This window comes from Zingiber officinale, chromosome 9B (genome assembly GCF_018446385.1).
Source record: "Zingiber officinale cultivar Zhangliang chromosome 9B, Zo_v1.1, whole genome shotgun sequence".
Lineage (NCBI taxonomy): Eukaryota > Viridiplantae > Streptophyta > Magnoliopsida > Zingiberales > Zingiberaceae > Zingiber > Zingiber officinale.
Window position 1 is genome coordinate 57,788,906 of NC_056003.1, and position 12,000 is coordinate 57,800,905.

A 12,000-nucleotide genomic window follows, 5' to 3' on the forward strand; every position below is an offset into this window, starting at 1 on the left:
GCATTGACCATATTAGCACTAGTCCCCATATTCTCAAATTTCTTTGTAAGAGCATCCAATTTTGCAGACAAAAGAGTGACTGCATCTACATCAAACTTCCCTGATGCTTTAATTGTTGGGTTTACAGAGGAGTAGCCACCACTTCTTTCATTTGCCCATTGATGATGATTTTGTGCTACACTTTCAATGATTTCTTCGACTTCATCTAAGCTTTTATTCATAAGTGCCCCTCCAGCAGCTGAATCAAGGGACACTTTGGTATGATAATTGATACCATTATAAAAAGTGTGCAACACTAACCATCTTTCCAACCCATGATGTGGGCATTGTTTGAGCATACTATTATATCTATCCCATGCTTCAAAAAGAGATTCTGAGTCAGTTTGCTTGAAACTTGCAATTAAATTCCTCATATTAGCTGTTTTGCTTGGTGGGTAGAACTTATCAAGAAACTGTTGCTCACACTGCTCCCATGTGGTGATGCTATTAGGGGCCAAAGAATTCAGCCATTGCTTTGCCCTATCTCTTAGAGAAAACCCAAATAACAGTAATCTAACTGCATCTGAAGGAACTCCATTCATTTTCATGGTCCCACATATTTCATAAAAGATCTCTAAATGTTGATTGGGGTCTTCATGAGGTCCTCCACCAAATTGGTTCTGCTGCACCATAGATATGATTGCGGGTTTGATCTCAAAGTTATTAGCCTCCACTGAAGGTCTTGAAATACTAGATCGGAAACCTCTTGCATAGGGTGCTGCATAGTCCTTGAGTGGTCTATTTGCCATGTTCAAATGTTCCTGTTCTTCAATTTGCCTTTGCAGAATTCTTCTTTTATGGAAAGTTCTGTCAATCTCAGGGTCAAAAGGAAAGAATTCCCCTGCAAAGTTAGATCTTCGCATACACAAGAACAAGATAACAATTGACAATTCAACAAAAAAGGAAAATAAAAGAATCAAAAATGCAGAATTGAATTTGTACACAAAGAATTAGCAAGAAGTGAAAGTTATACAAGAAAGTAAAAAAAAACAGAAATCTAATGATTAGTTACAACTATACAATATGAAAGGAAAACAAATGTTATGTTTAGTCTAACTCAATTGATAATTCCTAATGTTATAGCGCAGTCCCCGGCAACGGCGCCAAAAACTTGTTACGCTCCGCAAGTGTACGGAAATGTCGCAAGTAATATAAAAGATTATCGTATCCACAGGGACTGGAATAAGCACTAGAAATGTCTCAATGCGAATTAGCTAAACAACTATCCAATCGTTTCAAAAAGCAAAGTAAAGGTAAACAAATCTAATATTAGAGATCAACAAACAAGAGTTTAGTGTTTTGGGTTATGATAAAGGGAGATTCTAGGAGTTTCGGTTTCTTTGTATGATTTCTTGAATGTAAATGGTTCACCAATTCTTATCCCTCAATTGCCAAACATGTAGAAAGTTGCCGGTTCCCTCTTGCAATAGACAACCGGCTAAGGACTGAGAAATGTATCTAAATAGGATTAATGAGACATGAACCTACGTTGTCCTTACACAGAAGAGCACCTATTACTATGCCTTCCTCGGATATCAACATAGAAGCCCACAACTTATTAATCTATAAAGATACAAGAAGCTAATCATAGAATCCATCCTACTCTCTTGAATATTCCTATTTCCTCTTCAAGATTATCTCTCAAACGTCCTTACACGGGCTTGCACCTGTCACGTGGATCCCTCGGATGATCGAGTGAGAGTTTATCCTTACCAAGTCCATAAGAAATCCAAACAATCAATCAAGAATGAGAATTAAGCACAAACCACCATCAATCATTCAAGATCCAATTGATACAAGCAAGATAATGTCATTGAAACAAGAAAATGGCAAATCCATAAGAGATTACATCAATCCATCATACAAATACTCCCTTAATCCTAGAATACAAGATCTACTCCATGAATCGAGGAAGAAAATTCGAAGAAATAGAGATTACAAGCATTCCTTGAATCCCCAATCCAAGAAAACAAGAAGAGGGGGAAAGAGAAAACTTATCTACGAAGAAGCCTTGTCTTCGGATCCAATCCTCGCTCCGGAGTCGAAATCGTCGAGATCTCCCTTAGAATCGCCCAGAAATCCTCCCAAGAATGGGAGGAAACCACCAAATCTTGCTTTCTCCCAAAGGGGGAGAGATCCCCTTTCAAATCATGAAGGAGGGTTTAAATAGAGGAGGGATTCGGGCGCCACACGGCCCCGTGACACGGCCGTGTGAGATTCACACGGCCATGTCCAGTTCCCTCTCTGCCAAAGCTGCACGGCCGTGTGACTCCACACGGCCAGGACCCCTCTGCTCTCTGGAAATGCTACACGGCCGTGTGGTGCACACGGCCACAGCCTGCTTGGTCTCTGGAACACCGGCCATGTAAGGCTTCTGCTCTGGTTGGCTTCAAATCTTGACACGGCCGTGCGAGGTTCACACGGCCATGTCATCTTCCTCTTCTGTTGGTGCCAAACTCCACACGGCCCGAGCTCCATCCCAGTGCATGGCCGTGTGAGGTACACGGCCCGGTGCTTTCTCCCTTCGTTTCCTCCAATGCATGCCCAAAGATGTAGATTCTTCACCAAATCGACTCCTGTGTACAGAAAATGCACAAAAAGCAGATCTCCGAACCAAAAGAGTAAATATGCTAAAAGGAAAGCTGGAAGTATAAAAATGCATAGATCAAGCATGCTCAAAGTATGTAAATGTGCGTAAAAACATGCATAAAAGAGTATATAATCTACGCACATCAGTTAGTCTCCCTGTGTTTAAGATAACGAATGCCCACTAATTAAGTAAGTTACTGACAACTCACTTAATTAATATCTAGCTCCAAGAGTAGTACCACTCAACTTCATTGTCTTGTTGGACTAAGTCCACTTGTAGGGTTTAACATGACAATCCTTATGAGCTCCTCTTGGGGACATTCTCAACCTAGATAACTAGGACACAATTTTCTTCTATAATCAACAACACACACTATAAGTAATATCATTTTCTAACTTATCGGGCCTATTGATTTATCAAGCTAAATCTCACCCTTTGATAAATTAAAGAAATAAATACTAAATATATGTGCTTGTTATTATATTAGGATTAAGAGTACACACTTCCATAATAACTAAGGTCTAGTTTTTTATTAAGTCAGTATAAAAAGAACTTACCAAAAATGGTCCTACTCAATACACTTAGAGTGTACTAGTGTAATTTATTAGTCAAGATAAACTAATACCTAATTACACTACGACTATACTAATGATTTGTTCCTTTCCATCTTAGTCGTGAGCAACTGTTTATAATTTATAAAGAGCTGATAACATGATTTTCTGTGTGTAACACCACACACCATGTTATATACTTTATAAAATAATTGAACAACTATATTCAACAAATAAATATAGATATTTGACCAATGTGATTCTTTTATTTCAAAAATAGATGTTTACAAAAGCTAGGCTTTTAGTATACACTCTAACATATCCCTTATTCATTTTTTTCCTTTACTTTTTTTTTCATAAGTATTTGCATTGTATAAATCTTATTCACAAATGTACTTTTAGTACAAATGTTGGGATATTTTGATTTTTCCAAATGAGCTTAAATGAGTTGAGCCTCATCCAGTAACAAAAATGAAGTTTGAGAAATCACCATAGAAACCAAGTACTAAACAAACAAGATGAATCATGGCTATTTCAATGATATCGACAATCCAAGCATCAAGTATAGTGAAGTGAAGATAAGATCCTTAAGGTTAAGCCAAAACTAAAACTCATCTCCTTAAGATACTTAGCTTATTTTATGCTACCCAAGATAGAGAAAAGAGGTACATTAAGCATACTACTAGCATTATTTACAACATAATGAATCTAGATAATGAACGTGCTAACATTTTCACTTGAAGACAAGAATGCATATAAGTGAAGTTTTGATGTTCTCAAGATGTATGCCACAAGATTTCAAAAGATAGTCAAATAACTATAAAAAATCAAGCAATCCAAGCAAAATACTCGAAATAAAATGTAGAACAAAAAGAAAACTAAACATGCAGAAAACAAGCAAAAACTGAAAACTAGAATGCAAAAAGAGAAATCAGGTTCGACACCCCCCCAGACTTAAACTTTTCATCGTCCTAATGAAATCAATATGGTCGAGGAGGTGGAGGTGGAAGAGGGCGAGGAAAAGGATGCCTACGACGTAGTTGGCTAATGGAAAAACTAGAGAAACCTGGAGTTTCGCTCAGGATTATATGATACTCAAACAGAGCATCTACTTGTTGGCTAGTGACACTCATGCTCTGCATAAAATCTCTCATTCTAGCTTGATTCGTATCATAATTCTGAACAAATTCAGCCACTTGACCTTGAAAGTTCCTCGTGAACTGAAAGTGCTCTTGTACTTCTCTAAACTCATTATATGATAAAGATAAGCGACCTTCCAACATTCTTCGTTGGGCATCATGCTTCTCATGAAGCGACGATTCTAGAGAAGTACGAAAATCAGAAAAGTCAAAATTGGAGGAACCTGTACCATAGACAAAAGAATGCCTAGCTGGATCCGGATGATCAGATGGCTGCGGGTGTCCAGATGTCGAGGGCTCAATGTGTGGCTCTGTGTCTCCGGATATGGAAGGGACATACTCAAGGTCTATATCAACGATTACCCAATTAGCTGGGTTACGAACTGAAGTTCGAGAAGGACAAGGATGAGGTAAAGGAAACTATTCCTCCTAGGAAATGCGAAACCATTCTTATCTCGATCAATCATTTTCATAGCAAGACATGCATCCATGTCGATCATATCATTGCCACGTATAACTTCCAACCCATCTAAATCAAGTTCCAAATTAATGGCTACTTGAGTAATCAAACCACCAAGAACTATTGATCATGAAGATGCCCTCGCAGTTCTCACTAAGGTTTGCAAAAAATGAAAGCCGTAATCAAAATCAACCTTATGTAGCATAGCCAATAGAGAATAATGTTCTACTTTCTTAATGACTCCATCACTTTTCCCTCTGTCAAAGATAGTTTTGCTCATAACTCGATGTAAATATCTAAAAACAGAGTTTTGCATGTGAGAAGCCTTGGCTCTAGAGGGCTCATAAGGATGATCTAGTCCGGTGATAGAATTCCAAAAATTATTCCAATTGAATCTAGAGTCAAACCTCCGAGAGCTACCGGTAGACAATCCAAAACAAGTATTGAAATCACTAAATGCCCATTGAAATTCTTGATTCATTAATCTAAAGGTTATCTTGCCAACAAAATCATCCTCATTGGCAAAATAGACATCTAATGAGCTTAGAAACTCCAAAACAAGGCGAGGATAAGTAGGTAGATGTGTGTACAATATATCACTCCAATCTAAGAACCCTATCATCTAATCTATATCATCCCTAATTCCAATCATATCTAAAACAGTTGGGTCCATATACCTAGTACACATGATCTTTCTATTGACAAGAATTACAAATCTAGTTATTTGATCATCATTTCTAAATACAATATTGAATTCGTTGTCATTACCTTCGTTGCGTGAGGTCCTCTTCCCTTTTCCTTGCATCGGTTGTTTCCCTTTCTCTTTAGTTGGCTCTTTCCCTTTGTCTCCACCACTAGATCCACCACCACTCTTGCGAAGTCTCTTAAAAAGGTTGGACATTTTGTTAAGTTTAAGTGGGAAAGGGAGAAGTTTATGGTTGGAGGAACAAGATCTTGAAGAAATAGCTCTTAGGTTTATGAAAGTGGAGATCTTGGATCTAGGAGAAAAAAAGAATCTAGATCTAGATGAAGTTTATGGAAAAGAAAGACTTTTAGACCTAGATCTGAGAAAATTTAGAAGAAAGGTTGAAGATGAGAAGAGTTTTGGAGAGAAGAGGGTGTTGAGATGAGGAGGGTGTGTGGGGGACACGGCCTGGATCTGGCCGTGTATAGGTGACACGGCCTTGAAATGATTTCTCCACACGGGCCGTGTAGATCTACATGACCCCTGCCTTCTCCTTCTCGGTTATCTTTGCACGGCCGTGTCTGGGACACGACCTCAGCAACCTCCTTCTCTGGAATCAGCACACAGCCGTGTCTGATGAAACGACCAGTGCATACTTCTGCACTGGTTCCTTCACACGGCCGTGTGTGAGACACGGCCGAGAAGTTCTCCTCCTCAGGATTCTTCACACGGACGTGTCTGGGACACGACCATGCACCTTTTCTTCTCTGGAGACTCCACACGGCCGTGTCATGTAGCCACGACCCAAGCATCTACCTTCTCTGTACCATAAGCCTGGCCGTGTACAGCACACGACCATGCTCTGTTTTGCTCCACTTGATGATTTTTCTCCCTTCTAGCTCTTCCAACACTTCCATGCCCATGAAGAAGTCATGGCCAGCTCATGGAAGTGAAATTTCAACCTGAAAACAAAGCAAAAAGAAAAATAAAAACACTATTAATGAACAATAAAGACATGGAATGAATCTAACTAAAAAGAACCCTTGGGTTGCCTCCCAAGAAGCGCTTGTTTAAGGTCTTTAGCTCGACCAATCTTGATTACTCCTCTCTTTTTCTTTCCCTTGGAGGGCAAACATATTTGTCACTTTTGTCAGGAGGTCTCCTCCCAACATCTTCCACCACATTATTCTCTTCATTTGGTGGTCTCCCATGAGGATGGAAGTTTCATTCCTCTAGTTTATAAATGCTTGCCCTGCTACAAGCATTCAACAGAGAAGAGACATGGTTGGAGGCATTAGACAAATCATATTTCAATCGTTCCTTACCAATCACCAAAGAAAGTTTATGATTTTTAACATCTATAATAGCTCCTGCTGTAGCAAGGAATGATCTTCCCAATATGATAGGGATTTTTGGGTCCTCCTCCATGTCTAAAACAACAAAATCGGTGGGAATTATACTTCCACCTACTTCTACCGACACATCTTCAATGATACCCATAGGGTACTTGTAGGAGTGATCAGCAAGTTGTAGTGCCATGGTAGTAAGTTTAAAGTTTTTGAGACATAATTTATTACAAATGGAATAAGGAATGAGGCTAACACTTGCCCCCAAATCACAAAAAGCTTTCTCAATAAATTCAGTTCCTATATTGCAAGGAATATAAAAGCTTCCAGGGTCTTTCAACTTTGGAGAAATGTTCTTTTCAAAAAGAGCGCTGCATTCCTATGTAAGTGCAATGGTCTCTATATATCCTTTCCTTCTCTTATTTGACATGATGTCCTTCAGGAATTTGGCAAACTTGGGCATTTGAAGGATTGTATCAATGAGTGGTACTTCAACACATATTTCTTTTACCTTCTCCATGAATTTGCCAAACTCTTCATCCTTCTTTAATATAATAAGTCTTTGAGGAAAAGAGACTGCTACACTTTGATGGTTGAGTGGAAGAGTCTCTTCAACCTTAATGGTACTCTCCTCATCAACTTGAATCTGATTTGGTGCTGGAGGAGAGAGCTCTTCTTCAATTTGCATCCCTTTTGGAGCAGTCACTTGGGGATCTCCCAAGGTCCGTCCGCTCCTAAGCTCAATTCTATTGCAGTGCTCCATAGAATTGACATCAGGCTTGCCAGGTAATTGTCCTGGTGCTCTAGAAGATGAGGAAGCTAGTTGGGCAATCTAACTTTCCAGAATCTTTTGATGTTTATCATAATTATCCATTCTCTGAGTAAGATTTAAAATGTCTTGTTTTATTTCATTCTGAGTAGACATAATTTCTTCAAACATCTTTTCAATCTAAGACATAGGAAAGCCTTGAGAAGATTGTTGCTGAAAATTCTGCTGTCCGGACTGAAAATTAGATCTTGCCCCCATAGATGGTCCTTGATCTTGATTATTTCTATAGAAAAAATTTGGATGACTTTTCTATCCTGGGTTGTAGGTATTTGAGTATGGGTTGTTCTGCCTTTGATTGAAACCCATGATTGCATCACATTGCTCTAATTGATTGATTTGTGCAGTGATAGCTCCTAATGGACATGAGTCATTTGAATGTTCAGAACTTCCACATACTTCACAAGAAGAAACAACGACATTGACCGTATTTGAAATAGCTCTCATATTCTCAAACCTTTTTGTAAGAGCAACCAGTTTTGCAACCAATAAGGTAACTGCATCAACATCAAATTTTCCTAATGCTTTTGTTGTTGGGTTTATACATGAATAGCCACCACTTCTTTCATTAGCCCATTGATGGTGGTTTTGTGCTACGCTTTCTATTATCTCCCCGGCTTCATCCAAGCTCTTATTCATAAGTGCCCCTCCAGCAGCTGAATCAAGGGACACTTTTGTATGATAATTAATGCCGTTATAAAATGTATGTAGCACTAACCATCTTTCCAAACATGGTGTGGGCATTGTCTGAGCATACTATTATATCTATCCCAAGCTTCAAATAAAGATTCAAAGTTCGCTTGTTTGAAGCTTGCAATAAGATTCCTCATATGAGCTGTTTTACTTGGAGGATAGAATTTGTCAAGGAATTGTTGCTCACATTGCTCCCATGTGGTGATGCTATTTGGAGCCAAGGAATTCAGCCATTGCTTGGCTCTATCTCTCAAAGAGAACCCAAATAATAGTAGTCGCACTGCTTCTGAAGGAACACCATTCATTTTCATTGTGCCGCATATTTCATAGAAGACTTCCAAATGTTGATTTAGGTCTTCATGTGGTCCTCCACCAAATTGATTTTGCTGTATCATAGATATAATTGCAGGTTTGATCTCAAAATTATTAGCTTCGACTAAATGCCTTGAAATACTAGATCGAAAACCCCTAGCGTAAGGTGTTGCATAATCCTTTAGTGGTCTATTCGCCATAATAGAATGTTCTTGTTCTTCTAAATATCTTTGCAAAATTTTTCTCCTGTGAAATGTTCTGTCTATCTTAGGATCTAAAGGAAGAAGTTCTCCTGCAAAGTTAGACCTTCGCATGCACAAAAACAAGATTGCAAGATATGTTCAAAAGAAAAGAAGAAAGAAACTAGATCAAAAGAGAAAACGGAGAAAAGTTAGACAAGAATGTTAGAATCAAAATGCAAAATTAGAGTTACAACAAAAGGAATTTACAAAAATGTTATACAAGAAAGGAAAAACTTATGAAAATAGAATTCTAACAATTATATAAGAAACAATTATGAAAACAGAATTCTAAAGGTTAGATTCAACTAGGCAAATGAAAAGAAAAAGAAAAGTTATGCTCAGACTAACTCAATCGATAATCCCTAATGTTATAGCGCAGTCTCCGACAACGGCGCCAAAAACTTGTTGTCTCTCCGCAAGTGTATGGAAATATCGCAAGTAATATAAAAGATTAACATATCCACAGGGATTGGAATAAGTACCAAGAATGTCTCAACGTGAATTAGCTAAATAATAATTCAACGAGTTAGCAAGTACAAAGTAAATCTACCAAAAGTAAAGATGCAAACGAAAGGATAAGAAACAAGAATAAGGGTAATGATAAGGGATGTTCTAGGAGTTTTGGTTTATTTGTAAGGTTATTCAATGTAAATGATCTACCAAATCTCATTCCTCAATTGTCTATCATTTGTAGAAGGTTGTCGGTTCTCTCTTGCAATAGACAACCGACCTAGGACTGAAATCTACACTTAGATTGATCAATTAGAAATGAATCTATGTTGTCCTTACACGGGCTTGCCTGTCACGTGCGCCCCTCGGAAAATCAACATAAGAATTCATCTCTCATCAAACACATATAGATATAAAGATTAATGCACAAATCTATCCTACCCCCTTGAATAACCTAATTTCCCCTTCAAGATAATCCCTCAAACGTCCTTACACGGGCATGTTCCTGTCACGAAGATCCCTCGAAAAATCGAATGAGGAATTACCTCTACAAGATCCACAAGATATCCAAACTCTCAATCAAGCATGGTAATTAGGCACAATCACAACATTCCACACAAGATCAAATAGATACAAAACAGGACAAAATCATAGAAATGGGAAATTGGTATATCCACAAGAACTTTACATCAAGATATCCTTACAAATACTCCCTCCATCCTAAAACAAAAGATCTACTCCATAAATCGAAGAAAGAATCCAAAATAAAGAAATATTACGAGCATTCTTGATCCCCCAAATCCAAGAAAAGAGAGAAAGAAAACTTATCTACGAAGAAGAACAGTCTTCAGATCCAATCCCACAATCTTGGAGTCAAATCGGTGAAGATCCTCCCTAGAATCACCGGAAAATCCCTCCAAGATGAAGGGAAATCGCCCAAATCTTGCTCTCTCTCAAAGGGGAGAAGATCCCCTTTCAAATCTTGAAGAAACCTTTATATAGAGGTGAGGCTCGTGCACCACACGACCCCGAAACACGGTCCGTGTGAGGTTTACACGGCTAGAGCTACTCTCCTCTCTGCCAACCTTACACAGTCGTGTGTGAGACACGACCGTGGCAAGCATCTACCATGACCCCCCTGCACGGTTGTGTAGATCTACACGGCCTAAGCTGCCTTTGCCTCTGGAAACCTGGCACGGCCGTGTGGTGCACACGACCAGTGTTGGAACCCCAAGGTTGGTTTTGGTGTGATCAACAAGTTAAGTTAGGTTCTGTTGTTTTCTAACCTTGTGTCTAAGTGTGCAGGAGCTTAGGAGCACAGGTACTCGAGCGGAAGACGCAGCTAGCGAGAAGGACGACACACGGTGCGTCCGAGGGACGAGGCGCTGCAGAAGAGTACACCGGCGGACGAGAAGGAAGTGCGCGCGATGGTTCCGAGGTACGAAAGCCGGAGCGAAAGATTGCTCGGGGAGCAAGAGACGCAGCTAGTGCGAAGGTCGGCACGGGGTGCGATCAAGGGACGAAGTCTACGGATGAGTACGCTGGTGGACGAGAAGGGACACGCGGCAATTCCGAGGACGAGAAGCCGGAGGGAAGCACGCTCGAGAAGACCGGAAGATGGGTTCGGGTGAGCCCTATTCCCGATGTCAGAGATCACCCAATCAAGCGGATCCGGAGCAGAAGACCCGGACCGAAACGAGGACTTAACGGAGAAGTAGTCCCGGACAAAAAGTCAACCGTAGTTGACTTTTTGCTCCGGGGCGCTCGGAACCAATTCGGGCGCCCAGAGCTGTCCGGGGCACCCGGAATGCTTCCGGGCGCCCGAACCTTGATTTTGACCAAGATCGCGATTTACGCGATCTGAACGTTGGGGGATAAAACTTTATCCCCCCAGGGCGCCCGGAACCCTTCCAGGCGCCCCGACCAAGGCTATAAATATATCCTTGGTCCAGAAGCTCTTCATTAGTTCAGAAATTGTAAACAATACTTGTGTACTTCCACTGTTTAGTTTAGCTTCTGTCTTTCTGTGCTTACACTGCTGTAAACGAGGCTTCTCCGCCTGAAGGAGCTCTTAGTGCGATCTTCATCCTTGGATTAACAACCTCCCCGGTTGTAACCAAGTCAAATTCGGTGCCTCGTTTTTATGCTTTATTTTCTGTTTAATCTATTTTTTTATGTGTTAGCTTAATCGTACGAGAAAGGGTTATGTTTGATTTTTCAGGGCTATTCAACCCCCTCTTCTAGCCGGCCGCATCGGTCCTACAAGTGGTATCAGAGCCAAGGCGCTTCAGGAGGACTAACCGCCGAACGAAGCAACAAGATGGCCGGATCCAACATCCACGCACCAAAATTCGAAGGGGACTTCGCTAGCTGGAAAAAGCGAATGGAGGTATTTCTTGAAACAGATTATGATTTATTACTAACAATGGAATTTGGCTATGAAGCACCAGAGGGCAAAGCAAGAAATCAATGGTTAAAGAAGGAGCAGGCTGACCACGTGGCAAACAAGAAAGCAGAATTTCATCTGCTAAGTGTACTTCCAACACAAGAAGTCAATCGAGTCGGTACCTACAACTCGACAAAGGAGCTTTGGGAGAAATTCCTTGAGTTACACGAAGGAACATCGGAAGCCAAACTTGCAAGACGGGACTTACTTCGTAACCAGCT

The 12,000-nt window shown here is 40.1% G+C and overlaps 2 non-coding genes across 2 annotated transcripts; both read left to right on the forward strand.

Annotated features, from left to right (window-relative positions):
- Positions 1-309: 309 nt before the first annotated feature.
- Positions 310-416, forward strand: LOC122025867. The gene has a single exon (XR_006123890.1). It is a non-coding gene; the product is annotated as a small nucleolar RNA R71 (small nucleolar RNA).
- A 7,946-nt stretch (positions 417-8,362) lies between these two features.
- LOC122025905 lies at positions 8,363-8,469 on the forward strand. The gene has a single exon (XR_006123919.1). It is a non-coding gene; the product is annotated as a small nucleolar RNA R71 (small nucleolar RNA).
- The last annotated feature ends 3,531 nt before the right edge of the window (positions 8,470-12,000 follow it).